At 44.2% G+C, this 27,824-nt stretch overlaps 1 protein-coding gene across 1 annotated transcript in view; it reads left to right on the top strand.

Moving 5' to 3' along the window:
• The window catches only part of LOC117056024 (microtubule-associated protein futsch-like), a 192,017-nt gene that overhangs the window by 16,539 nt on the left and 147,654 nt on the right, over positions 1-27,824 (top strand). Inside the window, exon 2 of the mRNA XM_033166043.1 lies at positions 20,630-20,678. The gene's annotated coding sequence lies outside the window, so the exon portion shown is untranslated. The remainder of the gene's footprint in view (positions 1-20,629; positions 20,679-27,824) is intronic.

The raw sequence follows: 27,824 nt of genomic DNA, 5'->3' as shown, positions 1-27,824 counted from the left end.
AGCCCCACCTGGAGATACCGGGGATTGAACCCCGGGCATCGTGCACGCAGGGCACATGCTCTGCGACAGAGCTGTGACCCTTCATTGTTAGTGGCGTGAGGGGGGAAATGGACCAAATGCCGCTTTGTGCAGCAAGTTTACAGAATTCACCAGCTCATTAGGGCAGCATGGACACTAGAACGACAGGAGATAAATTATATAAATGAGCATCTTATTTATTCCAACAGTCTTTTATACTGGTGTTGCTCTTCAGATATTGGTGCTGGAGTCTGAGTAATTTTTATATCTTCTCCATGCTTTGCTTTGAGTGATAATGGGGGGGGGGGCTACTGGACCAAAATGTCCCCATCACCCCTGAGCATTGCCTGTCTTGGGCTGCCAGGAGAGTGACAGGCATCCCACCTTAGCTATCTCTGCTTCTACAAAGTGGCATGTGGTACCTGTCAGCTGACTCAAGGGTAAGGCAGAGTATAACCTTTAAAAATGGAACAATGCCTATCCTGAACTGGGAAGTACTGGTTTCTTTCGTAGGTTCGCTCTAAGCAGCAAAGGCACCATGAATTTTGCTCTGAAGAATGCCAGAGGCAGAAGCACGGGTCCAATGCTGTCCTGGCAACCCACTATTTGTGCTTGACCTACTGGATGCCCAGAATATGCCTCCATCTCTGAGAGGATTATGCAGGAACTTCTTCTATGTGTACATGCTATTCCCCAGTTGTCCATTACTAGAATTCTTACATCACCCTCTGCATTTGAGATTGGCTGTTGCTGGAGAAGAGGCAGCTGACTAGGTAAATGGAAGCTCTGTTTTTGAGTTGCAAACCATTGTCTGCTGCAAGACTTCCTTGTATCACTTGTTCTCAGACATCACTTATCACTCCTTCCTCTGTTTTGTGTGTGTGTGTTAAGTCAAACATGGAAGCAAGTCCCAGTTGGGTTGCAAGCCATTTACTGCAGAGCGAGTGCTTTTCAGCAGCAGGGCAGAGTCTCTACCAGCATGTGAATAATTCTGACAGATGTAAAACTGTTTCACAGTGGGTATTAACTGCTGCAGTTTTAAGAAACTTGACTCTGGATATTTATCTATTGTTTTCAAACCACAGAGTCCTTCATACAGTTGACTCAGGATTTTAAACTTCTTTCTCCTTTATTTGATATGGTTTTTAAGCTGTCCTGAGCTCTAATTTGAGAGCACAAAATGAGATGGTGACATTTCTTCCCTATGGTGGGGTGCTGGGGACCCTTTCCCTTCAGTGTATGCCCCCCGCCACAAGTTGTCAATGAATTGATTGTTTTGTCCCTGTCTGTGCTTCATTTGCAGAAGGAGCAAAGACTTGCCTTTTAAAGTTGAACCCAATTAAGTGAGAGGTGGCTTTCCTCCTCCCCTAAATTTTAGGCTGAGCCTCCTTTCTTCACAACTCTTGATTCTCTGACTTGTCACACTTGTCCAAGAGGTGAGCCAAAGAAGCTGATAAGCTTGACAACCGCTGCCAAGATGAGGGGTCTCTTAGCCACTTAACCTGGAACAAGTGAAAGGGTCATGTAAGCAGCAAAATGGAACTGAGAAATTATTGACTTGCATGCTCAGGAACATGCTTTATTTTTTTGGGAGGGGGGACACTGCTTTTCTCTTGAGTGACAGGACTTCTCTAAGTGTTCAAAGACAGTTAAGGCAGTTGACAAAGGCCCAGGAGTTGAGGCTACCATTGAGTCAGTGGCATTTGATGTGGGAAAAGGAGGGACCTCCAGGCGAGGTGTCCCAATAGTCTTCTGTAAAGTTTCCTGAAAACGCACACATGCACAAGCAGCAAGATAGACTGTGCTTGCCCGTAAGAGAACTCCAAAATCCATAGTACGCAAATATCTTTATCAGGCCAACCAAAACATTGCAAAATAGTGTGCAGGCTTCTGAGTTCTCCAGAACTCTTCATCAGGCTATAGTAAACAGTGCAATACAGTGGGAATAAGGGATGGGAATTAGCCGGCATGAAGTCTACATTTGGTCACAGCCTTGCAATTTAATGAGGAGCTTTCAGGTGAAGCTGCTGTTGTGCTATGCCGATATCAGGTGGCACCAAAGCCTTACAGGGACGCAGTTGCTTTTGTTACTGGTGTGACTTGGTTTGTTGTACCGATTAATGCTTTATTTATTTGTACAATTATTTGACTGATAAATAGACCAAGGTGGTTTGGGGTGGTTTTTTTTTTTATCAGTCAAATGACCTGTGAGGACATATTTTTGTGTCATTATGCATTTTCTTAAACAATAAAGCACCACTTCATTATCACTGGAAGGGCTTACTGAAAACCTATTTAGGGGAGTCTTTCCCGGAAGATACGGACGTTTTGTGCAGACGGCATTTCATAGGGGAACTGAATCTTGACAGTTTGCTTTCTGTTTCATTCTTAGGAGCATAAGAGCTTGTTAGGATGTGGCTACATAAGAGGGATATCATTTGCGTTGCCCCATCTGACTGTTTTGTATTAGGATTCAATTTTTGTGAGTGCCCATTCTGTTTTGAGTCAAGTGAGTAGGTGCTGACAGATGAAGGAGGCAGCTGCAGGAATGAGCCATAGACTGGCATCTCATTGAATGAACGCAGACTAAATACTGTTCAGGCTTTCTACTTGTGAATGAGCACTCAAGAATTCACATGTGTGAGGTGCTGCTTGCTCAGTCTTTCAACTGGGTAGCTGCTTAGTGCTCCGTTCTTACGGATTGCACATTCTTTTAATGGGGCAGTTCAGCTGATAGGATGTTTCCTACATTCCATTTTGGTTCTCATCCATGACGCTAAAGTTCCTTTGCATTTCTATGTTATTGCACTAGAGTCCTTGTATTGCACATGGCAAAGAATTTCTAGACATACTAGTCCCCTTTCTTTTGAGAGACAAAAAACAAAAGCACATTTTTACCAACTGCCCCCCACCGCCACTGTGAGCCCTGCCTTCTGTAATACCTTTTGGCAGATGGTACGTCTCGATTAGATCAAATTAGTTCTATTTATGCTGTAGCCTGAACATGAGACGCTCTGCTGTAGCACTTGGTGGCATACGGTCATGTACACAATTTGGCATTGTCTCCATGCCAGTTAACTGTTCTGCCTCACAGGCTCTGACCTACACGGAATCTCTTTTGTCTGCTAAACTTTGGATCTGGGGCTTAGCTGGCTTTCTTGCCCCCCCCCCCCGCCCCCCTGCAAACCCAGTTTGTTCTAATACGGAACTATTTTTGCAGCTTGATATGCTGACTGAAGACTTTTAACTTCCCAAATCAGAAGCTTCATAGCTGTGTATACTTTGTCTCCCACACATGACTGTGGATGAAATCCTGTGAAAAGTTTGGATGGGTGGAATAGCTTTGTGTGTTTCAGGTTGAGTATGTCAGTTGCATCTGGTTAAGATTATTATTCATTTATATGATGCCGCCCATCTGACTGGGTTGCCCCAGCCACTCTGGGCAGCTCCCAATAAAAAATTGTAAAAACACAATACAACATCAAACACTGAAAAGTAAAAAGCGTCAAACACTGAAAAGATGCATTTTCCCTGTATGAGAACAAGGTCTTTGTTTCCTAACTACATAATCAGCACCAGGTACTTCCCCAACCCCCATCCCATTCTGATGACCCACTGAAAATAAATGTTCCCAGGATGCAAACTGCCTTTCGCAAACTTAGCAACTTCTGAACTCTAAAAACCTTAATCCTTCAGCAGCGGTGGTGAGCCGAGCTCAGAAAGGACTAAATAAATGTGAAAATGACTTCCAGTTGCTAATCTGGGTGATGTGTAAATAGGGAGAGCAGATGGCTTTGCAACTATATCCTTCCATTTTACAATAATCCTTAGAGACTGATATTTTTGGCTGGTTGGGTCAGATCTGCAGGTGTGAAGAATGGAGTTGTGCAGTCCAGCTAGCTAAGCTAATAAAGTGTCTGTTTTGTCTGTTTCCTGGTTCTGTAGGAAAAAGCAAACCCATTGTAATAGTTAAATAATGTGATCTTAATAGCGAGAAGAAAAGGATCACCAAGGGCTTCTAATAGCTTTTAAGTTCTTCACGCAGATTCTCAAAGGAATTGGTGGTTAGGATAGGGGCTGATCTGTGTGAATCTGTAGCAGAGGTTAGATTATTCAGATATTATATTCTTGGGCACTATGCTACATGTTGAAAAAGACATTGATAATGACTGCCGCCCGTTTGCACTTTGCCTGTAATGAGACTATGTGCTCTGCTGAGTCACGGGCAAAGAGAGCAGCAGAGTGGACTGTTTCTACAAAGCAGCCATTGCTGCCTGCTTAAGGTGTGCTGTTCCTGGCTTAAGTTAGTTTTACCTTCTTAAAATTAGGGTGTTTAATGTGGCTGGGCATTGAGATGCCTGCTACTTAGCTTTCATTAATTTTAAATCCCTGCTCAGATCTGTATCTACAGCCTAGTATTTGCATTAGCATGTAAAACACACACATGGACCAGTGTTAGAAACTCAGATATATAAGTCAGAAGCCAAATGGCTCCTTAAACCAAGGTTACAGTTGCCAAAATGGAATGTCTAGTTCCTGTTATGGGGCAAGGTGGCTCTAAAGTCTTATTTTTCAAATGATGTATAGACTGTGATTGATTGTCAGTTAAACATCTGGCTAGTTATGTTAGTTAAACATCTTGAGCTAGATTAAAGAAGTCATTTGATTCAGGGACAGTCCACATATATATTGGCCTATTCCTGCCTCTTTTTCTTAATGGTGACCATTCATAATGTAGGGATATTCTTCACAGCTGTGAGCAGGGCAGTGAGGTGGAGTAAGAGAAGACAAGCGACTACAATTAACTACAGTGGTACCTCTGGTACTTAATTCGTTCCAGAGGTCCGTTCTTAACCTGAAACTGTTCTTAACCTCAAGCACCACTTTAGCTAATGGGACCTCCCGCTGCTGCTGTGCTGCCAGAGCACGATTTCTGTTCTTAACCTGAAGCAAAGTTCTTAACCTGAAGTGTTATTTCTGGGTTAGCGGAGTATGTAACCTGAAGCGTCTGTAACCTGAAGCGTATGTAACCCGAGGTACCACTGTATAACATTGTTCCTTGCTGCTGCTTAGACTGCACAGAAAAAGCATTTTGGTTCCTGAAAAATCATTCCGATTGTGCCGATAAAATACAACAGATAAAATTCTACAGGCTGTAGTATTAGTGTGTGAAAACAGTCCAGATCCAAGAATCCCCAGGCACCACCTCCAGATGGTGGAGATGTCAGGTGCCATCCTGGCACCCAGGCATCTTCACTTGGTCGCACGTGGCCGATAGCCAGGTGCAAAATGCGCCTGGCGCCTGGCTAATTTCGAACACTGCCATAGTCTTGATGGACCACCTTCCTACTTGTCTAGCACTTCTTTATGAGCTCTCCTCGTCTCTGAAAGTAATGTCCATCTCTGAATATTATGCAGAAAGTAGTTTATGTTCAGTGTAAGGTTTTTTTTTTTTAATATATGCACAAAAAGCCCTTTCAGGCGAGAGCCATTCAGAAAAGCTTAGGTGTTTAATGTTGCTAGCAGATGCCTTTATAGTAAGGCCACTGTCTGCATTATATTGAAACCCTGAATTTTCTGTCTTCTCAGATAGTGCTGTTGAGTAGAACGAGGTTGGCAAGTTTGCCAGTGTTTTAAAGCACTTCAAGGTCAGGGAGGGAACGAAGCCCGAGAACGCCGTCTTTTTTTGGGTGGCAAAAATTCTTTCCAAAGTATTTCTTCTTGTGGCTTTATAAGACTAGAAAATGGAGCCTGCTTCCTGAGGGAGAGGCATAACTGCTGTTGCTGCTGCAGTTCCTAACAAAAAACTTTTTGATGGAGTTGGCCGTTAAGGGTGATCTCATCTCGGTGACCAATCTGAGCAATGTGCAATGCTACAGCTATTTGCTAAGACAAAGGCCTGCTGAGCTGCCTAACCACAGAGAGCCCAGCCTGCTGGATCGAGGATAGCAGCACTGGGGCTGCAGGGGAAGGGCAAATACCAGCAAATAACCCTGGCTAGATTGTGCGGTGAACAGGATTTCCTGGTTAGGAGGGTTAAATGTTTCTCTATGAAATCCAGAGCTTTCCCGATCCATTTGGAGCATGCCTAGAACACCCAACCGCTGCAATCGCAGGTGTAGATAATGTGCTAAATATTACTTATATTGAATTACACCGAAGACACACCCCTTTACCCTGGATTTTGACATTTGACATATATACTTTTGGGACCCAGATGATTTCTGTGATTGTAAGTTGTTATAAACTGGTTGTAACCAACTGGCTTTGGGACCTTAGTGTGAAGGGCGGGTGGTAACAGCAACAACTTGTGTGTATGTTCAGAGTTCTGAAATTGTGCCTGATTTTCCTTTTCTCTTAACTGGTAAAGTAATATCAGAGCTCCTGAGAATGGGTAAAATATCAAATAACTATCCTGAGAAAGTCCTTGATTCCTGCAAACCCTGTTTACATTCTTTTGCTTCTTGTTTAACTTGGAAACTAGTAACACACTTTCAGGGTTTTCTCTTTCAGCCTTGAGGGTTAGAAACGTCCCCTAAACGTTGAAATGACTAACCATGAAATCCTTGATTGCTTGTAGTTTTATAGGATTTCATGGGAGAGCACATTTTCCTTTCTCCAAGGTGTGACCCAAGCCAGGTGGATCGTCTCCAGCTTAAGTACCTGGCTGGTGGTGTCAAAAACTGAATGCTTAATTGGAGTGAAAGAAAAAGCATATTCTGCACAAGGAGAGAGAAAAGTGGGTACATGTTATTCTTTTGGCTTTCAAAAAGCAGTATCACTACAAAGCAATTCAAGTTAGATTTAAAAATGGAAAGCAAGCAAACATGAATCATGAGGACTATGAAGCCATGTCTGTGTTGAAAAGACTTAAATTCACTTAATTATGGACCAAGGAAGGCCAGAGCAGAATCTGCTTGAAACTTGCAAGCTGCATCTCATGGAACCTTTAAAAAAATCAAAATGTGATGAGGTTTTAGCCAGATGTACTCCCTCCACTTTCCTTCTGTGTGGTAAACCAGGTCACTCAGCTAACTGATTAGGTTCAATACTTACCTGCTGCTGAGCAGATTCAGATATTGAAGGTTTGTGAAGAACACCCAAGGACTGAGACTAGCATCCCAGGAAACTCGGTGTGACCCAACACCTAGAAACTATCAAATGGCACCAGGCACCTTGGATTATATTTCAAAGTAAAGGAAAATAACTTTGGCTCTTTCTTATAATCTCTTAAACTTGCTGATTGGATCTTGTGTTCAGTTCCTTAGATTGTGGATGCATTTGATTGGATTCTGCAGTCATGCGCTTCGCATAGCATTGTGACGCACCTATAGCTATCTCTCGCGTTGCTCTGCTTTTGGGCCTTGCCTCATACTCTGGGTGTATATATACCAGGCCACCGGCTTGATGAATTTTTGGAGAGCTGGACTCTGGCCCATGGAATCCACAGTGAATTTGCTAGTATTTGAAGTGCCATATGACAGTGTTGTCTTCGTAGCCACAGGCGAACATAGCTGCTGCTCTGGCATATAGCCTGAGCTCTTGTTGGGCCGTTGCAATGACTAATAACTAATGCTGCTTTCACATAATGATTTAATGGTGATATTTTACATTGAAACATAGTCCTTACAACAGCACTTTAAGGTAGATATTTGGTGTCCTCATATTTGCATATAGCACCTTTGTAAATTGAACAGACGGCACATTTTTAGTACCAGGTCCCTAATAGTGGTAGCTGAGAAACTGTGGTCTGTAGCAAATGGTCTTTGGTTTCTATGCAACTTGCCCATCAGTTCTCTCTCGCCTCTTCCCTAACCCTTCTCCCAACCCAAAAGGATTTTGGTCACCTCTAAAAAAGTAGAAAATATTGGGGTGGAAGTTGTATGATTTATGTCCTGGTACTGTGCTTTTGTGTTACTTGGATTGATCACAGCTTCCCTTGAGTAACAGACTTTTGTAAAATGGCATTTAGTGATGTCCAACTGTCTTGGCCACCTCATGAGAAGAGAAGACTCCCTAGAAAAGACCCTGATGTTGGGAAAGATGGAGGGCACAAGGAGAAGGGGACGACAGAGGATGAGATGGTTGGACAGTGTTCTCGAAGCTACTAGCATGAGTTTGGCCAAACTGCGAGAGGCAGTGAAGGATAGGCATGCCTGGCGTGCTCTGGTCCATGGGGTCACGAAGAGTCGGACACAACTGAACGACTGAACAACAACAACTGTCTTGTTGCATGGCCTTTTGGCTCCTAATTCCCCCAGTGCATAGGTGTTCATTGACAGCTTCATCTTGAACCCAAGAAGAGCCTGCTGGATGAGGCCGATGGCCCATCTGGTCCAGCATCCTGTTCTCACAGTGGCTGACCAGACGCCTCTATAGTAATGGAAAACCCAGAAGCAGGATCTGAGCACCAGAGCCATCTCCCCCCCCCCAATGTAGTTTCCAGCAGCTGGTATTCAGAAGCAGTGTTGCCTCTCATTGTGAAGACAGAGCATAGACACCCTGGCTAGCAGCTGTCAATAGCCCTTTCCTCCATGAATATAAGAATGGTCACACTTTCTGTCTTTTGTGATGTGGACGGTTGTTGCTGCTAAATAACAGAAGTGTGACTGGATGCTTGGAGTGCCTATACCTGAAATATGGACGGAGGAAAGCTTACCTTTATAGATTTTCAAAGTATGCTTTCCTCTGTCCCTCCCTCATCTCCTTTGGTGCCAAGCTATGGAGAGTTGGAATCTGGCTAGGCAGGAAGGTTTGGCTTAAAGTGTCTACTACTCCTCTTCCATATGAGGCAAGGTAACTCTTAAAAGGAGGGGCATTGCTTGTTGACTCTTAAGTATTTGGGGAGGTGATCGTCCATCCCTTACTGGTGGGTTTGATATTCTGAAAAGTGGTTTGGACAACTGTTTTGTTTTAGAATAGCACATATTGATGGCTAATATGTAATACACACATATGAATAGATCTTGTACACAGCCCAGAAAAGTTAATGGTTTGAAATACAGTCTAATGATCATGTTGAGAGAATATCATTAGTTCTTGACCAGGTGAGGTAATGCTAGGTGATCTTTCAGCAACCTCGCAATGTTAGAATCCCTAAATTTCTTTGGGAATAAAATAGAATACACCTGCAGTGTAAAGGCATCTCAACAGCCTGCATTGAGAAGCATCCTTGCAACAAGCAAAACCAAAATCAGTTTGGAGTTTCCTGGCCAACTTTTTCTAAGAGATGGGATCCCATCAGGCACCGTGGAAGCTGTGCTGTGAGCAAAAGGGGAGCTTCCCCTCCAAATGGCACACTGCTATATGTCACACTGTCTTTGAAATTGGGCTAGCACAAGCCCTTTTCACAGAGCCAAAGCAGCTGTTGCAACCTCAGCTCTTTTTTTCATCCATACACCTTATGGGGCAGGTCAATCGCTGCAGAGATAACCCTGTAATTGCCACTCTTGTAGGTAAGACGAATTTCCTTCTGTGCAGCAGCTGGGTATGAAGATGGAAGCTGTTCTTTTCCTTGTCCTTGGGTGGGAACCTAGTGAGGGAGGTGTCCTCTGACCTCCCTGACAAATGGAGAGCATTAGATGGCTATAATAGGCTGTAATCTTCTGCTCCGGGAGTGATAGCTCTTTTGTTTCCTCCAGCACTCTGAGAGCCAATCGCGGTGATTTCCAGAGTCCAGTTACCTTAATGGAGAAACAAAAGTACCAGCAGGCCGTAAAGCTTGTAATTCAAGTAGGCAGAGGTGACATGGAGCTCCAGTGGGCAGGCTGCCTCTGCGGCTCAGGAGCTGCTGCTTTCAACCTAGTTCAGATTTCATCCGTAGGAAGAGGAGAAGGAGGCGGCCTCTGGAGAAGAGGTTTGATCAGAACTGAGCAGCTGAGGTTGTTGCTAGCATCAGGGTAGTGTGACTGGGTTTTCCCCTTGAAACCATAAAACTAGCAGGGTGTCTGCATTTGCCCAAAGACTCAGAATAATGTTCCTACCCACCTTAGTGATGGAATCATAGAATTGTAGAGTTGGAAGGGACCACAAGGGTCATCTGGTCCAACCCCTTGCAATACAGGAATCTTTAACCTGGTGTGGGGCTCAAACCTACAACCCCGAGATCAAGAGTCTCGTGCTCTACCAAATGAGTTATCCCTGCTGTCAATATAGGCTTTGTTGCTTGGGAATATAGAAGCTACCTTGTACTTTTAAAATGCTTTTTATTGAGGTATAACAGACAAGTATAAACAAACAGTACAAAGGCACACGCCTACAGCTGTTACAAAGGAACCTGCCTTTTACAATACCTTGGGATTGTTTACAAGGACTGGCAACAGCTCTCCGGGGTTTCAGACAGGGAAGATTCGTAGCCCTACTGTGAGATCAGGGATTGAACCTGGGACCTTCTGAAAGCAAAACTGGTTCTCTTATCACTCAACTACAAGTTTGCCCCCCCCCCCCAATATTGGTATTAATGAAATGTCATCAGGCTGTCTTGATGCTCCAAGGAGGTATATCCTTTGCCTCTAAAAATGGGTGCAGAGACTGAATGTAGAATTGTGTCCTGAACAAGTGTACAGAATTTCATTATTATGGTTGAATTCAGTTGGATATAAAGCAAGCGAATGGGGTGCCAGTTTGGTGCATTAAGCCAAAGTTGTCTTTTCATTCAATGATACTGAGCCCCTTTCTGGTGTTCTTCTCCTTTTGCGATGAGAATAAGGGCAGATATGTGCTTGCTAGCTCTGACCCCTCTGTTGTGTTCTTCTCACTTCACCTGCTTCCTGCTGAGCTCATGGTGGCTTCCTGTACAGTTTTGGAACCCTGCAAGATCAGGGAGTTGGTGGGCAGGATTCAACTAAGTTGTTGTGCGCATGGAATGACCTCTGCTTGCACAATGGGACTACCCTTTCTCTCCTCTCCCACGCCCCTGAAATCAGCTCTGGAGGTTTGGGGGAACCCGCAAAAGAAATTTTGGGGGGTAGATGGGAGAGGAGAGTGGAGAAAAGTCTTGTTGCACAAAAGATACCTTTGTTTTATGCATGCAAACCCCACTTAGCTCTATAATGAATTCCACCCAGTGTAGGTAGAGCAGGGTCCCAACTGCAGAATCTCTTCTTAAACCCACAGAGGGCTATGTTGGGATCACGATGGATGGGGTGGACCCAGCAAATGCAGCCCCCCTTTTTTCCTCCAGTGCAGCTGGAGTCACACGAGAGGGAATGAGTGAACAGAGCTTTTGTGCACTTTAGTCTTGGTGGTTTTATTTATTTATTTTTTAAAAATGGGCCATCTTCATTCAGATGTTGCCAGAAATGGGAGAACGCCTTGTCTTCCATGTTTTGTTCCAAAACAAATATGCCACCCTGTTATGGCGGCTCAGCTTCAGTGTTAGAAGCAGCTTTTGAACACTTGCTTAGACGTTTGTCACTTTATACAGTTAGGGGAGGTTGATCTGAATTGTAGTAGGGCTCATGCAGCCACATGGGTTTCTATTTTTACTTTGGGTTGAATTACAGCAAAGCCCTCTGGTGCAATGGCCTTGCCTGGGGGAATGACAGGACTTGGATGACTTCAGTCTCCTTGACTTGGTGCAGTTGGGAAAAGGGCTGCTGCAGATTAGACTAGCTTTCACCGTGAAAAAGGCAGAGCTTGAATTTCAGTTCTTTAGAGTGAAAGAACTGCCAATGACAGTTATTCAGTCAAACTAAGCCTAGTTGGGCCTAAGTTAGATTGCAGTCAAAGGAAAGTTGGGCCTGGAAACAATGCCTTATGAGGAACGGCTTAGGGAGCTGGGTATGTTTAGCCTGGAGAAGAGAAGGTTAAGGGGTGATATGATAGCCATGTTCAAATATATAAAAGGATGTCATATAGTGGAGGGAGAAAGGTTGTTTTCTGCTGCTCCAGAGAAGTGGACATGGAGCAATGGATTCAAACTACAAGAAAGAAGATTCCACCTAAACATTAGGAAGAACTTCCTGACAGTGAGAGCTGTTCGGCAGTGGAATTTGCTACCAAGGAGTGTGGTGGAGTCTCCTTCTTTGGAGGTCTTTAAGCGGAGGCTTGAAAGCCATCTGTCAGGAATGCTTTGATGGTGTTTCCTGCTTGGCAGGGGGTTGGACTGGATGGCCCTTGTGGTCTCTTCCAACTCTAGGATTCTATGATTCTGTTCTATGATTCTATGAATAAAGTGACTCGGTTTTACTCATTTGTTCCCAATACTTATAGAGCACTTTTCACCATATTATTTATTTTTACCATTATTATTATTATTATTATTACTTAGATTTATATACTGCCCTTCATCAAAAGATCTCATAGAAGAAGAAGAAGAAGAGTTTGGATTTGATATCCCGCTTTTTACTACCCGAAGGAGTCTCAAAGCGGCTAACATTCTCCTTTCCCTTCCTCCCCCACAACAAACACTCTGTGAGGTGAGTGGGGCTGAGAGACTTCAGAGAAGTGTGACTAGCCCAAGGTCACCCAGCAGCTGCATGTGGAGGAGTGCAGACACGAACCCGGTTCCCCAGATTACGAGTCTGCCGCTCCTAACCACTACACCAAACTGGCTCTCAATAGATGGTCACACTGCACTTTACAGAACAATTTTATATTTATTTATGGCATTTCTACCCCAGCCTTTTCTCCAAGGAGTACGTGGTTCATCCCTCTCCTCAGTTAAGCCCTAAAATGACCCTGTGAGGTAGGTTAAGAGGCAGTGACTGGCCCAGAGTCACCCAGTGAGCCTCGTGGCAGTGTTGGGATTGGAACCCTGGTCTCTCAGGTCCTATTGTAACACTCGGGCCACTATACCACACTGTCTCTCAATTAATAAAGTAATCAATAAATCAATCAATGCAAATAATATTGTGTTTAAAACATAAAACACATGTAGAAGCGTAAGTTGAATAAATAGGCAAAAGGTCAGTTGGCAAGCATTTTCTTTTGGCCTTGCTTTAATTAACAGTATTGCTCATAGTGTGATTATTTTGAAATAGCTGGCCTGAACACACCACCTAGTTGTTCTTTTTCATCCTTAAAAAAGATAAAATACTTACTCAGGATATAACTAGCTTCTCAATTTTTTTAAAGAATCCCAGAATGGGTTGCAAAAAGTAAAGGCACCTAGTTTTATAAAACACCTAAAACAATACTTCAAATGACTCCATGAAAACAGCAGAATGAGATAGGCTAAGAAATCTAATACCCAGCAGCAACAGAAAAACCCAATGCTTGGTAAAACAGAGGAATGCAGAACCACCCAAAATGCCGAAGAAGAAGAAGAAGAAGAAGAAGAAGAAGAAGAAGAAGAGTTTGGATTTGATATCCCGCTTTTCACTACCCGAAGGAGTCTCAAAGCGGCTCACATTCTCCTTTCCCTTCCTCCCCCACAACAAACACTCTGTGAGGTGAGTGGGGCTGAGAGACTTCAGAGAAGTGTGACTAGCCCAAGGTCACCCAGCAGCTGCATGTGGAGGAGCGGAGACACGAACCCAGTTCCCCAGATTACGAGTCTACCACTCTTAACCACTACACCACACTGGCTCTGCCGAGGCAAATGGACTTGGCACACAAAGGTGAGTCTCCCTGGGGACACAAGAAAATAAAAAAATCCTTCCAGTAGCACCTTAGAGACCAACTAAGTTTGTTCTTGGTATGAGCTTTCGTGTGCATGCACACTTCTTCTACAGCCTACAGCCACATCTCCCTGGGGAGAGTATTTTCCGTGAATGAGTTGCCACCACTAAAAGGCCCTTTCGCTGATCTGTCTCTGCTCTGCAGGCAGGGAAACTTGGAGAAGAGCGTCTGATGCAGATCTTATTTCTCAAGCAGGTTTGCATAGCAAAAGGTGGTCCTTAAGTTCTACTTCGGGCCTCTGATTTGTCTTCAGTGATAAAGAAGGGATCAGTGGTGGCAGCTGAGACCCAGATTTTAGGGACTTACTGAGACAGCTTTCCCTAATTCTTGGCCACTGCATAATAATTGCCTGCAGTGTCGTGAGCAGAGCAGAGAGAGAGAGAAGGACCCTTTCTCCAGGGGCCATTCCAGGGTGAACCGTGACTAAGTTTGAGGGAAGTAGTTGGGGCTTCTTTCTTCAAACAGTGGGTAGTGAGACAGAGATGAAGATGATTAATTAAGTTTATTGGTCAATTGCCAAAGGCACTCAAAGCAACTTACAACCAAACAACCAAAACCCTACATAGATCCATTCACCCATTAAGGTAATACATTTAAAAAAAATCCCACCCTATCAAATGGCCACAGATAGTTAGAGGCAGGAGACCCGTTGGGTAATCTTTTTAGACTATCTTTAAATAAATTTCTTTGAATGGGTGACGGTCGTTTCTGTGGGAAGCCTGTTGGGTAAAAGGCATAATACTGATAATATGCAGGGACTTTTCCTGTCCTAAGGAAAGAAGCATTAAGTAATACATGTCATTGGTGTGGGCTGTCAAACAGGTCGCGGAAACCAAGTCTGATGGAGAGCAGAAGTCTGGAATCTGAAAGATACCGTAATCTAAAAGTTTATGTTCTGATGGGTGCCGGTTCTGGTTGTTAAAAGAAAATGGCAGCTGTGGTCTGGCATCATTTTAAAGAAGGGATATGTTCTTCCCTGCCTGCTGTAGAATAGAATAGTTTATTGATGTACAGTCCTCTTTCTGCAAATCAGATTGTTATTTTTTAGAAGTAAGGGCCAAATTGTATGTTACGCGGGAGTTCTACAATTGAGGTGTCAGTATCCCACCCCCTTTTTAATGCTATGCAGGCTTGTGGGGGGCTGGGTGGAGGCTGCAAGCTTGACAGCAGGGATGAAAAACAGCTTGCAGGGCAAGGGTTAAGCACCCTCTTCCGCACTCCCCCCCCACACTACTACAGAACAGTACAGTCAGATTCCCAGCTGCATTTGAGCAAAAAATAAAAATGGATTGTATCCAGATCTGTTCATCCTTCCATGGAAGGTCCTTTGATTCAGCAGAGGCTTCTATGACAGCAAGGGGGAAGAAACAATTCCCCCTTCTGCAGCTCCTCAGACCCCCTCCTCCGTTCTGCAGGGTCGTCCCCCCCAACCCTCTGGATCAGAGTTTCAAGGGCTTCAGAGAGGAAGGGAGATTTGCAAAAGCCACCTTGTTACCCTTCCCTTTCTGCAGAAGCCTCCTCGGCATCAAAGAGCCTTTTGTGAACAGGAGGAGTCAGCCTCGTGTCAGGAGATTTCCGTTGCCAGAAGAGTTCTGGTCCAGAACATCTGGAGGGCACCAGATTGGTGAAGGCTGCTGGGACACACCTGCTGGTTCCTTTTTTTAAAAAAACGTAAACTTAATGAAGATAGGAAAATGGAATACAGTAAGCCTGTGACTTGTGCACATTTAACTTGTGCGCATTCAGCTTTATGCAATTAAAAAAGGGGGGGGGAGGAAGGGGGATGAGTATCCAGGGGAAAAAAGACTTTGAACATAACCGTTGCTCAAGTTGTGGGCTTAATGTACCATAAAGAAATAATAATGAACCCCCTCCCTCCACTTCTTGCTTGCTCCTTGAAGCAGGAGCCCCAATGCTTAATGTGAACAGGACACTAGGAAGGTGATGGGGAGGATCCTGCCATGGAAATGTTCTTGCAATGGAGCCAGTCGTGAATCGGAGGTTTGCACTCCCAAGTTCCTCACTGCTCTTGTCCTCCTTTGAGGGAGTTGGTGTGTAGTTCTTTTCTTCCTTAGCAAAACTCCCCAGTTGACGAGAACCTCAGCTGATGGAGGGGACGTCTCAGTCTTTCCCCAGAAACAATTCCCCTGAAGTCATTGCTGGACACCGTTCAGTCCGCCTGGCAGCAGACGCCTATAGCCGTTATAAACTAATGCCGTGATTTACCTCTTCGGCAGCAAGGGGTTGTTTAATTTTACCAAATTAGCAGTTTTAAGGGAGGAGGTTCTTGGGGGCGCCTGTCCAAAGTGGCTGGACTCTGTTCTTAAGGAACCATCTTGCTTGCCAAGCTTTGGGCTGCAGACGCCTCCTCCCCACCCCAGACACCCTCCTTTGGCAGTGGCTTTGGCAGAGTTGGAGCTTGCGATATAAATGCTGGATTGGCTGCCTCTCAGGCTGTGTTCTCTCTCCCCCCACCCCCCCCGCAACGGCTGCTTCTTTTTTGTTCTGCGCTTTGTAACTTGCCTGTGGCAGAGCCCGTTTTTTTTTTTTTTGTCTGCAGGGTGAGCGTTCCAGGTTCAGCTGAAGGTTGCGGGCTGCAAAAATCCATCCTCGTGTGTTGGTAAACAATATGACACAAGATACTGTTCTGCCTCTCTGCATCCTGTGGAACTTGATGCTGACAAGGCAGAAAACCTCCTCTGGAGGGCATTGGGATAATAAGGGTTCATTCAGGATGCCAGGCCAGATGCAGTGGGTCTCTCCTTTCTGCGGGCAGGGCAGGGGAGACTGGCTGTTGGACTGAATTATCGTTCACTGCTTGGATGGTTTTGCGGGGAAATGGCCAAGCCTTATTTTAAAGGGAATAAAGTCAAAGACCCCTGTGTACGTTGGATTCCCAAGTCTTGCTTGTGCTTTGAAGGAAATTTTGTGCTTTATTTAGTGAAGAAGCCCAACTCGTGGATTTGAATTCTCTGCGAACAGTGTTTACCAGTTGTTTCTCCCAGTTTGGCTTGTTGGGAGCACAACAGGACTTTGGGACACACAGATCTTTGGAGCACAGAAGTCACAGCAATATTAATATTTATAGCTGCCCATCAATAAGTATTTCTTGACTAGCTTACAAAAGGAGACTGTTAGAAGGCTACGGGATACAGTAATTAAAATCAGGCCTTTTTGCTTTCTTTTTATATACAAACTGGACTGATTCTGTGAGGCAGTAACTTGATTCGGAGCAGGGATGTGTCGAAAACTTGGCTGCTCTGTGGAAAGTGAGCCTGCCATGGCCCCAGCTTAAATGCTTGATTTAAGACCGTGGCAAGTCTAGATGCTGGCAGAAAGCCCAGGTAGAAGATAGTAGTTATCCAAGAGGTGAATTGTATTTGGTTCCATCTTTTGACAAGCTAGGATTACTATTAAGAGGAACAAATGTTTCTCCTCTGCCAAAAGAGAGGCCTAAGGCAGACTTCCCCAACCTTGTGCCCTCCAGATGTGTTTGGGCTGTTCACATCTGCCCCGGCCAGCATAGATGGCTGTGTTGCCTGGAGATGTGGGCAAAACATCTGGATGACATCAAGTTGCGGAAGGTTTCACGAGGGGTTACTTAGTGTTCACCCTAGCTTCGTTCCAGAAACCAAGAGGTGTGGAAAATCACACCTTGTGTTGTCCAGCGGGCAGCTTTAATAATCCAAGTCTGACTAATCAGAGGCTCATGGTGCATTCGTGAACAGATCGTAATGTTAGCAAAGCTTGGTGGCTGAATCAGCATCCTCTTTTCAACATGGCTATCCAGATGCCTGTGGGATGCCTGCAAGCATATTAACAGATCCAGCCCCTGCAATCATCATCTGAGGTCCTTCTTCATGTGCTTCCTCCATGAGAGGTCCGGAGGGCAGCAACTTGAGAATGGGCCTTATCTGTGGTGGCTCCCCACTTGTGGAACGCCTTCCCTAGGGAGGCTCGCTTGGCGCCTTCATTACATATCTTTAGGCTCTAGGTGAAAGTGTTTGTCTATAACCAGGCCTCTGGCTGATTAACATTCTATGTAGCCTTATAAATATGTTTGTGGGAGGGAGTTATTGGTTTGTTTTTGTTTCATTATGTATCTTGTGTTCTCATTTTGTATATTCTGAGCCATGCAGAATATAGTTTGTGTCCTCTGATCTCTGCTGACAGAAGCAGATGAGCTGTGATGTCAAGGTGGAAGGCCACGTCTCAAGTGGTTCCCTGCTCCTCTCTCATCGAGAGTGTGCCGTCCCTGCTCTGCCCTCTGCCTTCTCTGTCTCTTTTTAAAAAACATTTGCTTAAGCTGCTGAAAGTAGAGCAAGCATGTTAGGAAATTTCCTATCATGAGAGCTGTGTGTGAGAGAGACAGAGAGAGAGAGAGAGAGACAGAGAGAGAAGAATGACGAGTTGGAAGGAATAAACTACACAGTAGAAATCACACCGGGACGTTTGTCCTGTGCAAAAAAATATGTTTGTTGACACCCTGCCAACAAAAAACCAAATTTTACCCCCCGGGCAGCTGAATTTTGTGATTGGGATTAAAAGTGCCCATTACGTGAATCGTAACTAGCATTTTCCTGCAAAGTGCAATGAAGGACAGTGGAGTGCTTGGGTTGAGGGAGAGAGCCATAGCTTTGGGGGAGCTGTACCCTCCAGAAGCTCTGCTTAGTGCTGCTCTTCATTTCTGAGCTGGTGGTTTTCAGACATCAGTCCTGGGATCCCTGGGGTTTATCAATAATGAAAATCGGTAAGGGCTGCCAAAGTGTCTATGCATGTGAAAGTCAGCACAGAGAGAATATTGGGTGTGGGGCTCAACTGGGCCTGTCTGGCGGCCAGTGCTGGCTGACAGCGTGCCCACGGAGCGGTTTGTGCCCATCAGTGCGGAAAGGGTTTGGAGAGGATAGAGCAGGATGCTTGATGCTGCCAATGCTATGTTCTTCAACCAGTTTTTCAGCTAGTATCTTTAAGTGTTCGAAACTCATATATATATATATATGCTAATCACCAAATGCTACCTTAAACCTAGGTTATGGTGGCCACAATGGAATGTCTAGGTGCCATTTGCCCCCCAATGGAATTTATTATTGTTATTAATTTCATTTCTATACTGCTTTATATTTTAAAGGAAAAACCTGAGAGCAGTTAACAATACATTAAAATATCCGATCAAACAAACCAGAATAAAACAAATTCAGGCTTCAAGGAAAATATTTCAGATCCTTCTCTAAGTTACATTAGGCTTTTCTCATATTTATTTAACCTACTTAATTCTGCCCCATAGCAGAAGGACTCTGGTAGGGAAGTGTGGTCAAGTTGTTAGAGTGTCGGACAAGGACCTGGGAGATCAGGGTTCAATTCTCCACTCAGTCCTGAAGTTCACTAGGTGACCTTGGAGTCAGTCGCAGCCTCTTCACCTAGCTCACAGGGTCCTTGTACGGATTAGATGAGGTGGGCGGTGAACCATGGACTCCTTGGATAAAAAGGTGGGAGATAAATGCAATAAATTAGCTCTTCTGCCAACCTGCTTAAGAAAGCTGGAGGGACCAGCCAGGTGGAGATGTTAGTCGCCAGCCTGGCATCCAGAGATCTCCACCTGGTCACAATTGGACCAGTGGCCGCAGTTTTGCCAGTCACAAAACACTCACAACACCTGGTGGATTTCTAACACTGGCATTTGCCCCCGAGCATGGCTTCACTTACAACCTCCAACGTGCTTGATTAACATTTAATTGCTTCTGTGACCCGCCCTCAGTGTTGCAATGCTGGGCACTTGCTGAAAAATTTTCTGCTCGTGGTGTGAGCGCATTCTAGCCTTGGCCGTTGCTTCTGCATGTCTGCCGACATGCAGCGTGGGCAGGGCTTTGTGCTGCACCTCCACTTGGCGTTATGTAAATGTGGATGGGGGTGGCAGGGTGTGTTGGGTGGGGCTGTGTCTGGTGTTACCATTGGTGGAGCCCATGTAGATATCAAGGTTGGCAGAATGTTTGTTTGTTTGTTTGTTCATTCATTCATTAGATTGGTATACCACCCTATACATGCAGATCTCAAGGTGGTTTACAAGATAAAATCACAATATGAAAACACAAAATATATAATCAAAATAAAACCCCAAAACAACCCATTTGTTTCATTCGTTGTTGAGTGTTGACTGGAGGTGGTGGCCACTCATGGCTGAGTTATAGATAGATAGATAGATAGATAGATAGATAGATAGATAGATAGATACTTTATTGTCATTGTACGTAGTACAACGAAATTGAATGCCATCCCACATTTACAGCCACAAATACGCATTTATACATTTACAACCACACATAACACATACATTATCCATGCACAGCTTGGGTTAAATGGGTCTAGAGCTGCTTCTGTTTAACCCTTGGCCATCCCATCTATATGGCTTTGCATTGGGAAGCGCAGTTCCCACCAGCGGGTGGGTCTTCAAAGTTGCTAAATTCAAACTTTCTTTTAGTCTGGTTAAGCGTGGTTTTACCTGTTGCGTAGTTGAGTTAGAGACATTGTGACTGCTGTGCGAAGTGCTAAACCTTCTCTCTGATTACATCATTGTTTACTTGATTAGAAACAATTGTGCAAGTAATTAAAGGGGTGTGCGCTCGCTGTAGCCGGGTTTCACTTTGGTGCGATGAAGAGTTCCACGCTGTTGCAAAGTCTGGTGCGTTTCATTGCCTCGGCCTTCCTTAATGGGATGCTATCTAGGCTATTACCTTAATTGAAGTTTATATTGAATGGTGCGCAAGAAGCCTCCTAGATCTGGATTAGTATCCTAATGACTCTCTTGTCTCTCGAGAGAGGGGAGACTACGTGGCCAAGACAACCCTAGACAATGCAGTGACACGGATGAAAAAGGAAGGCACTTTACTTAGGCTCCTCTGACAAACAAATTAGCAGGGTTATGTGTATTCTGAAACAAGAGCAATTTTTTGGAAACTCTGCAACTCTTTCTTTTAAATATTTTATTTTGCAGATAAGCGGTTTGTGAGATCCAGGACACACTAAGGGATTATCTGCTTAAGGTAAGAGCTGCTTTTCGTTAGAGGTACAGCATTGCCTATTTCAGGATCTATTCCAGCACTTGCAGACTAGCCCGAAAGTTGCTAGCCCATCTTGCTCCTCGTGTTTTGCAGAAGTTGTTTGTTTATTTGTTTGTTTATTAGCCGACACATTTATATACTGCTTAATTATTCCCATTTTCTGAGAGGTGTACAGTCAAGGCGACCCACAGTAAAATGGGGTAATGAAATATTAAAAAATACACCATAAATTTCCTGCTGGAACAAGGAAGTCTTAGTCATGGGTCTGAAGTTTGGCAAGGAGTGGGCCTGTCTAATCTCAGTTAGGTGGGATGTCCATCACACTGACTGCACAGCGTCTAGTGACTACAAGCCGTGTATCTGGTCCATGAGGGGGTCGCCAAATATCTCAGTGATCAAGCTGGGAACAAAGGGGTCCCTAAGATATTCTGGACCCCTTTTAAGGGGCTTGTAAATTAGTGCAAAACCCTTGAACCTGGCCCACTAATCGAAGCTCCCTTATAGGTCACCTAGAAGCTACCCTTATAGGTAGCTGAACTGTACGTGCAATTGGTGCAGAACCACTCAAATTTCAGTAGGCAAAGACCAGAGAGTACTGGAACTGGAGACTTAGCAGTGCAGCATTTTGGGGCTCATCTGGCCATTGCAGGAGTAGACAAAGATGAGGTCATTTTGCTACAGCATTTCAAGTGCTGACTTGGCATATGTAGGAGTCCCTTGGGGTAATCTTTGCCAATGAAATATGCCATTACCTCACCCTTTCAGGGTTCGTTTGCCTTGAGTTGTCTTTGGGGCTTTCTGTCACTTTGGATCTGTTCTACCTAAGGGCCCCCTGAGCAGTATCGGAAGCAAATCCATGTTTGTGTTAAGCGGTTTGCTTGCTTTGGTTCTGGGTGTAGAAATTTATTTGCACAGTTAATAGTTTTGTCACCTTGGTGCAGTATAGATAGGAGGGACATCTGTGCTACATATGTTTGAAGCAAGGCAGAAGAGCCAGATAGGGCACAGCACATCTGTTAATGATGCCTCTTGCAGGCATTGCTTGCCGGAAATGAAAATGTTGCTGAGCGAGTCCACATGGAACCTAATTAGGAGAAACCGTCCTGGTAGAACTGGGTCCTCTTGCAGATCACAGGGCAGCCACACTTAACACCTCCATCAAAGAGGAGAGACTGATGAAAAAGCCGTATTTCGCTTCTGCTGTTCTATAAAATGTTGCGTATGTACCAGTAGTTGTTGCTGTTTAACCAAATCCATCCACTGCAATATCTGCTGTGCAGAATCCCACCCCAGAAGGTACCACAAATGGCTTGTTATGCAGAATTGCCTGTGATAATTCTGCAAGTTGCTGAAGCCCTTGACTTTACTGGAAACTACTCAGCCAACCCTGCTGTCACCTGAAATATCACCAAGTGTTGGCCCTGGTGCTTTGAAGCCTGAGGGACTAGAAACTTGATTTCTAAGTGAAAGCTGCAACTCCCCAGATGACTAATTTTTGTGCGCATAGCTGGAATATGTTGTCCTGACTGTGATGATGCATCATTATACCTGCAGAGAGTAGCATAAGGAAACAGCATTGTGGGGAATTGTCAGCAGGAGTTTCATTGCATCATGGGGCCCTGTGGTTAACAGCTGCAATGAGGCTTTCAAAGAGAAGTTAACTGCTTCAGTGGGGTTGTTCCTTGACAGGTCACCACAAATTTTATGTGAGTTTGCGTTTTTGGTATCCACTTAAGTACTTTCATGAACTCACTGTTATTCCTCTAGGATTTTGACCTCTGTTAAAGGGGGGGGGGTTTACATTAGCCGCAGCAGAACAGCCAGTTTACCACAACACACCTCCTTTACAACACCTGTGCTACTGACTGTCAAACTTTGGTATTGTTGATTCTAGTAGGTAGCCGTGTTGGTCTGACGTAGTCTAAATAAATAAATAAAAATTAAAAAGTGCCCAATAGCACCTTAGAGACCAACTACCGTAAGTTTGTTCTGGGTATAAGCTTTCGTGTGCATGTTGGTCTCTAAGGTGCTACTGGACATTTTTTAAATTTTTTAAATTTATTTGGTATTGTTGAAATACATACAACAACAACAAATCCGTTTTTTGTTGTGAGACTCAAATTGGGTCTGCTAGAATGATGTGGCTTGTGGGGCCCCTCCAGGATAAGAGGCCTTGAAGTTTAAGCTTCATTAGTTTCATAGTAGATCTGCCCCTGTGTGAATGTCCAGTGGTTTTAAAACGTTTTGTAGCCCTTCTCAATCAGTCAGTGCAAAGTGCAGCCCCATGTAAACGCCCCCCCCCCAGGTTTTTCAGTGAAACTGGCCTATTTCTGACATAGAACTTAGTGAATATAATTAGTAAGTAGCCATAATGCACAGAGCAATCCTTTTAAGGATTGCTGTCTCTTGAATGAGCGGGGAGACGCCAAAGCAACATGCTGGTGAGAGCCTTCGCTGCAAGAGGAGCAACGCTCACCTGCACACTTGACGTCTACAGCCCCTTTGAGAGAAGGGAGGGCTCCCCTGCCCAGATCTAGGATTTAGCTCATTGAAAATCCTCACAGGATCCTCTCTTAAGAATCAAGATTGTGTGACTATTTGGAGCCTCCTCATTCCTCCACCCCTTCGCTAGCTAAAGAAGGAATTAAAACAAAACGTACGCAGAAAAAAAGCAAGAACCACAACTCTTTTCATTATACCTCCTTGGTCTGTGCAAAAGTGTCTGGGGGCACATAGGAGACCTCTGAGTGGGTGAAGCCCATTTTAGTTTTCTCCCCAAATGTTGGCACCATGTCAGGGATCCGTCAACAACTTGCAATTGTAGAAGCAAGGTGGATCCTAAAAACATATACCTAAAGTGTCAGAAGAACAGGGCAGGAGCCTTCTGTCAATTGCAGCTTCCTGCTCCCCACAGTGACCAGCCCACAGGCCAAATGAAGAAGGCAACTGCTCTTCCCCACTGTCTGTCCTTGAGGAACTGGTACTCAAAGGTATGCTGCCTCTGGACATGGAGGTTTCATTTAGCTAATGACCCATCCTTCACCTTAAACATAGAATCATAGAGTTGGAAGAGACCACAAGGGCCATCCAGTCCAACCCCCTGCCAAGCAGGAAATATTCTAGGGCGGTTTGCAACAGTGTGAAGTACATTCAACCAACACACGAAACGTAACCGGCTGTGCATTCACATAAGCAATCCTCTTCTGTACTTTTCACAATATCAAATATTTCTTTTGTACATGATCAACACTTAAAAGTTCAACAACGTAAACAGAAGTCCCAATAGATCAGTTCATTCATAAAGTCCAAATATTTGCTAATTTCTGTTCCACGTATGTCTTCATATATTCATAAAATCCAAATGGGAGCTTGCTACAGTTCCACAGAATCTTGACAAGGATTTCCTGAATAAAGCCTTGTTTCGCCCTCCTGGGCTTCATCAGTTGTACATGTTCTAAATAGTATAAATGAATACAATGTTGTATTTCAACATATTTGACAAATAAGAATAATATAAACAATTGTACCATAGGTGTACATACTGTATGTAGTATATCAAAATTATAAACAAGGCATTACATGGAACAGAAACTAGTAAATATTTGGACTTTATGAATGAATTGATCTATTGGGACTTCTGTTTACATTGTTGAACTTTATGTGTTGATCATGTACAAAAGAAATATTTGATATTGTGAAAAATACAGCAGAGCATTTTTTATGTGAATGCACAGCCGGTTACGTTTTGTGTGTTGAATGTATTTCACTTGACGCCAGGTTTGATGTTGTTTTACAGTGTGAAGTACAGCACTAAAAACAGTTTAAAGCAAACTGCAGTCACAAGAATAGGCTGGGCGCTTAGAATATGTGTCTGAAGTGTCAAAGGCTAGGGTAAATAGGTGCATCTTCAGCATACAATGAAAACTGTATAATGCAGGTGTCAGACACACCTCTGTGGGGGAATGAGTTCATAGGGTCATCTAGTCCAACTCCCTGCAATGTAGGAATCTTCTGCCCAATATGGGGCTTGAACCCACAACCCTGAGATCAAGAGTTTCCTGCTGCACCGACTGAGCTATCCATAACTTGTAACTTCGAACTCGGATTCCTGGCAATCGAAAGCTGGCAGGGTAGCATGAGTGGCAGGTACGTCCGTGCACCTTGTGATGAGATTTTCCGGTTTTATTTCACATGCAAAGGAGTGGATCAGAGCTTTTGCTCCTTGCAAATAATCCCTTTTGAAAACAGAGGAGGGCCCATGTGAACCCCCTCCATCTGCTTAGCGCAGCTGTTCTAGTTGACCATGCTGAATTGAAAAGGAGCACCATGTGTGTGTGTGTGTGTGTGTGTTCACACCACCATGCCAAAAGCCCCTGAAATCTTGTTGGGCAGGGCCACTTTCCTGGACACTCCTAAAATACGGAGTCTGCTGCTGTTTTTCTATTCCAGCCACATCCAGGGAGGGCGGAATGAGAGGAGGCAGAAGTTTAATCTGGGTCCCTCTGATTGATGATAAAAACCGTAGTCCCATTACGGAAATGGCTTTTGGCTAATACGCTATTCCCTGGCTTTGCTTTTAGTTCAATGGAAGCTGCTTTCCTTTTTGATGCCTGTACTATTAAAGGAAAGCAGCTGATGGGATGGGAACAGCTGCTGGCCACCCCTTTTTGGTCCGTGGCTTAGCAGGCTATCTACGGAACAGAATGAAAGTGCTTTATTAACATCAAGGGGTGTGTGTGTGTGTGTGTGTGTGTTGTTTTGTTTCTGTAAAAAGAGAGGAAAATCCCCGTTAGTTTCTCTTCCCTAGAGAATATCCTTATCAGAAAGTGAAAAGAAAAACAAGGGAAGACAACAGCCAACACCAAAGCATTAATTCCTCTTTTATCAAGTCTCTTCATGTTTTGGGAAGGTTGCATTGATCTGCAGAATGCAAACTTAGCAGCTGGTTCTTGGTGCAGTGAAATATTTACTGGAATATCTATACCCAAAGAAAGACTTGAGTGCTTTTGCCTTGATAGGAAGTAGTAGAGGAAGAAGAAACTTAGAGGAGGTTGAGGACTGCTTGCTTGGGGACCTCCAGATAAGCCATTTTTGTAGCAGAATCTCCTTTTCTAGAGAGGAGGTGGTTGAGGTGAGGTTACTCTGGCCCTGGAATGTGGAGGAAGGACAAAAGTGCTCATTCTTGCTGAACTCTTTTGGGTGAGTGGGGGATTTACATAGGCTCTAAACAGCTGGTACTGTGTCCATGTGAATGGCTAGCTGACAACATGAAGCTTTAGGGGTGGCACAGCCAGCTAATTTTTTTTATAGCAAGTCAAGTAAGTTAAAAGTTCATTTCCATTCAGCTTTTTCTCCTTTCATGGTTTTTGTTTAGGTGTCAAACAAAACCCTGAACTCAGGGCTTTTCTTTTTCCAAATTCTTCTGTGCCAGCTTTATTGGAGGGGGGGTGGGAAACATGCCAGCTTCACACAGGGCTGTGTAAAAACATCAGATTTCTAGGTGCTATAGCATGCCATTTCTAGAAGCAATTTCCAGGCTGTACTGCTTGCAACTGGCTTGTTCACGAAAACATTTTGCTGGTTGTTTCACAGAACCTAAAATGTGAAATACACCTACCCCCTTTTGGCTTGGACAGGTTTGCTTTGTTGTCTAGTGCCAGTCAGGAAGTTCATACTGCATCTTGATGAGAGTGCTCTTTGAAAGCCTCATTTATCTTAAAAATTTGTGTGTGTGTGCTGACTTTCCTGGAAACACACAATATTCAAAACCACATTGTAGAAATAATTTTAAAATCTGCTTGTGACAGCTACCAAAGCAGCCATGTGTGTGTTCTGGAAACAATACGGGCAGGTTTCCTGCAGCGAAGGGGGACACAAGGTTTGTACTGGGGATGGCCAACCTCATCCTCTCCAGGTGTTTCCATTTCGTACTGACTGGGGTCGATTGGAGCTGTAGTCCGAAGCATCCCGAGGGCGCCAGGTTGAGGAAGCCTGGCTCTAGGGGTGGAGCACTTTAAAAGGACAGAGTCAAAGTATTTCAGGGTCATTAATAAAAGCCCTAGTAGGAAGCGGAAGGGGTGCCTTCCCAGGCATCTGGAACAGAGGAAATTGGTCTGAGCCTCGGTGGCACGAGGAAACAATAGCGTTTCCAGCTGTAGCTCTGTCAAAAGCTTCTCCCTATGGGCTTAAAACTACAGCTGCATTAAATGAAAAAACATATTTCTTTTCACAATAAGCCCTTGTTGGGGGAGGTGGGTGCCTTGCGTGGGGATTCTGGTCTGTCCTTTGACGTGTTGAAAACTCCTGGTTTTGAAGAGTTTCACGTGCTCAGAAAAAGTCTGCAAGTTTTCGCCAGGGTGGTGTGCGCTCTGCACTTAAATAAATAAAATTTCCCAGCAAGAATAGTAAATTGTGGCAGGCATAAAAAATGCAAACCAAGCTAACTTGCAAAATCCTGATTTATAGTCCTAGGGACACGGCATAAGGACCTATCCTTGGAGAGGGTCGCCTGTCCTCTTCAAGCAGGCCTCCTGCTGATTAATATTCTACAGCCTTTTAAATGTGTCTGTGGGAAGGTGGGGCTATTGTTTTGCTGTTTTGGTTTAACTATTTACTTGTGTTTTATCTTGTATTTTATTCTGTGAACCACCCTTGAGATCTTTTGATGAAGGGCGGCATATAAAATTTTAATAATAATACACACACACACACACACTCTTTTATACATTACAGGCTTCTCAGCACCAGGTTTAAACTGTTTTATCTTCCCTGGCATTTTAAATGTCTATTTTGTTTGCCTTACATTTTGAAGTTCTGTTACTGCCTTGTTTTGCTAAGTCATTATGAATATTGATGATGTTGGACCACAGCTCCCATCATCCCTGACCATTGGCAGTGCTGGCTGCAGCTAATGGGAGTTTTTCTGGTCCAGCAACATTTGACTGGTCACACGTTAGCCAAGCCTTGCTTTACTGTTTGATTGCATTCGTATCTGGCATGAATGCTTTTATTCGTGCCCCTTGTGCACTGCCCTGGATTTCATTTTGACAAAGTTTGGTCCACAAACAAACAAACAAACAAACGGGCCTTAAGGCTGTCCTCAAACCCTGTAGATTTTATATAGGTTTG

The sequence above is a fragment of the Lacerta agilis genome, chromosome 12 (assembly GCF_009819535.1).
Source record: "Lacerta agilis isolate rLacAgi1 chromosome 12, rLacAgi1.pri, whole genome shotgun sequence".
In the NCBI taxonomy this organism is placed as follows: domain Eukaryota; kingdom Metazoa; phylum Chordata; class Lepidosauria; order Squamata; family Lacertidae; genus Lacerta; species Lacerta agilis.
This window is presented reverse-complemented; position numbering and strand designations above follow the sequence as displayed.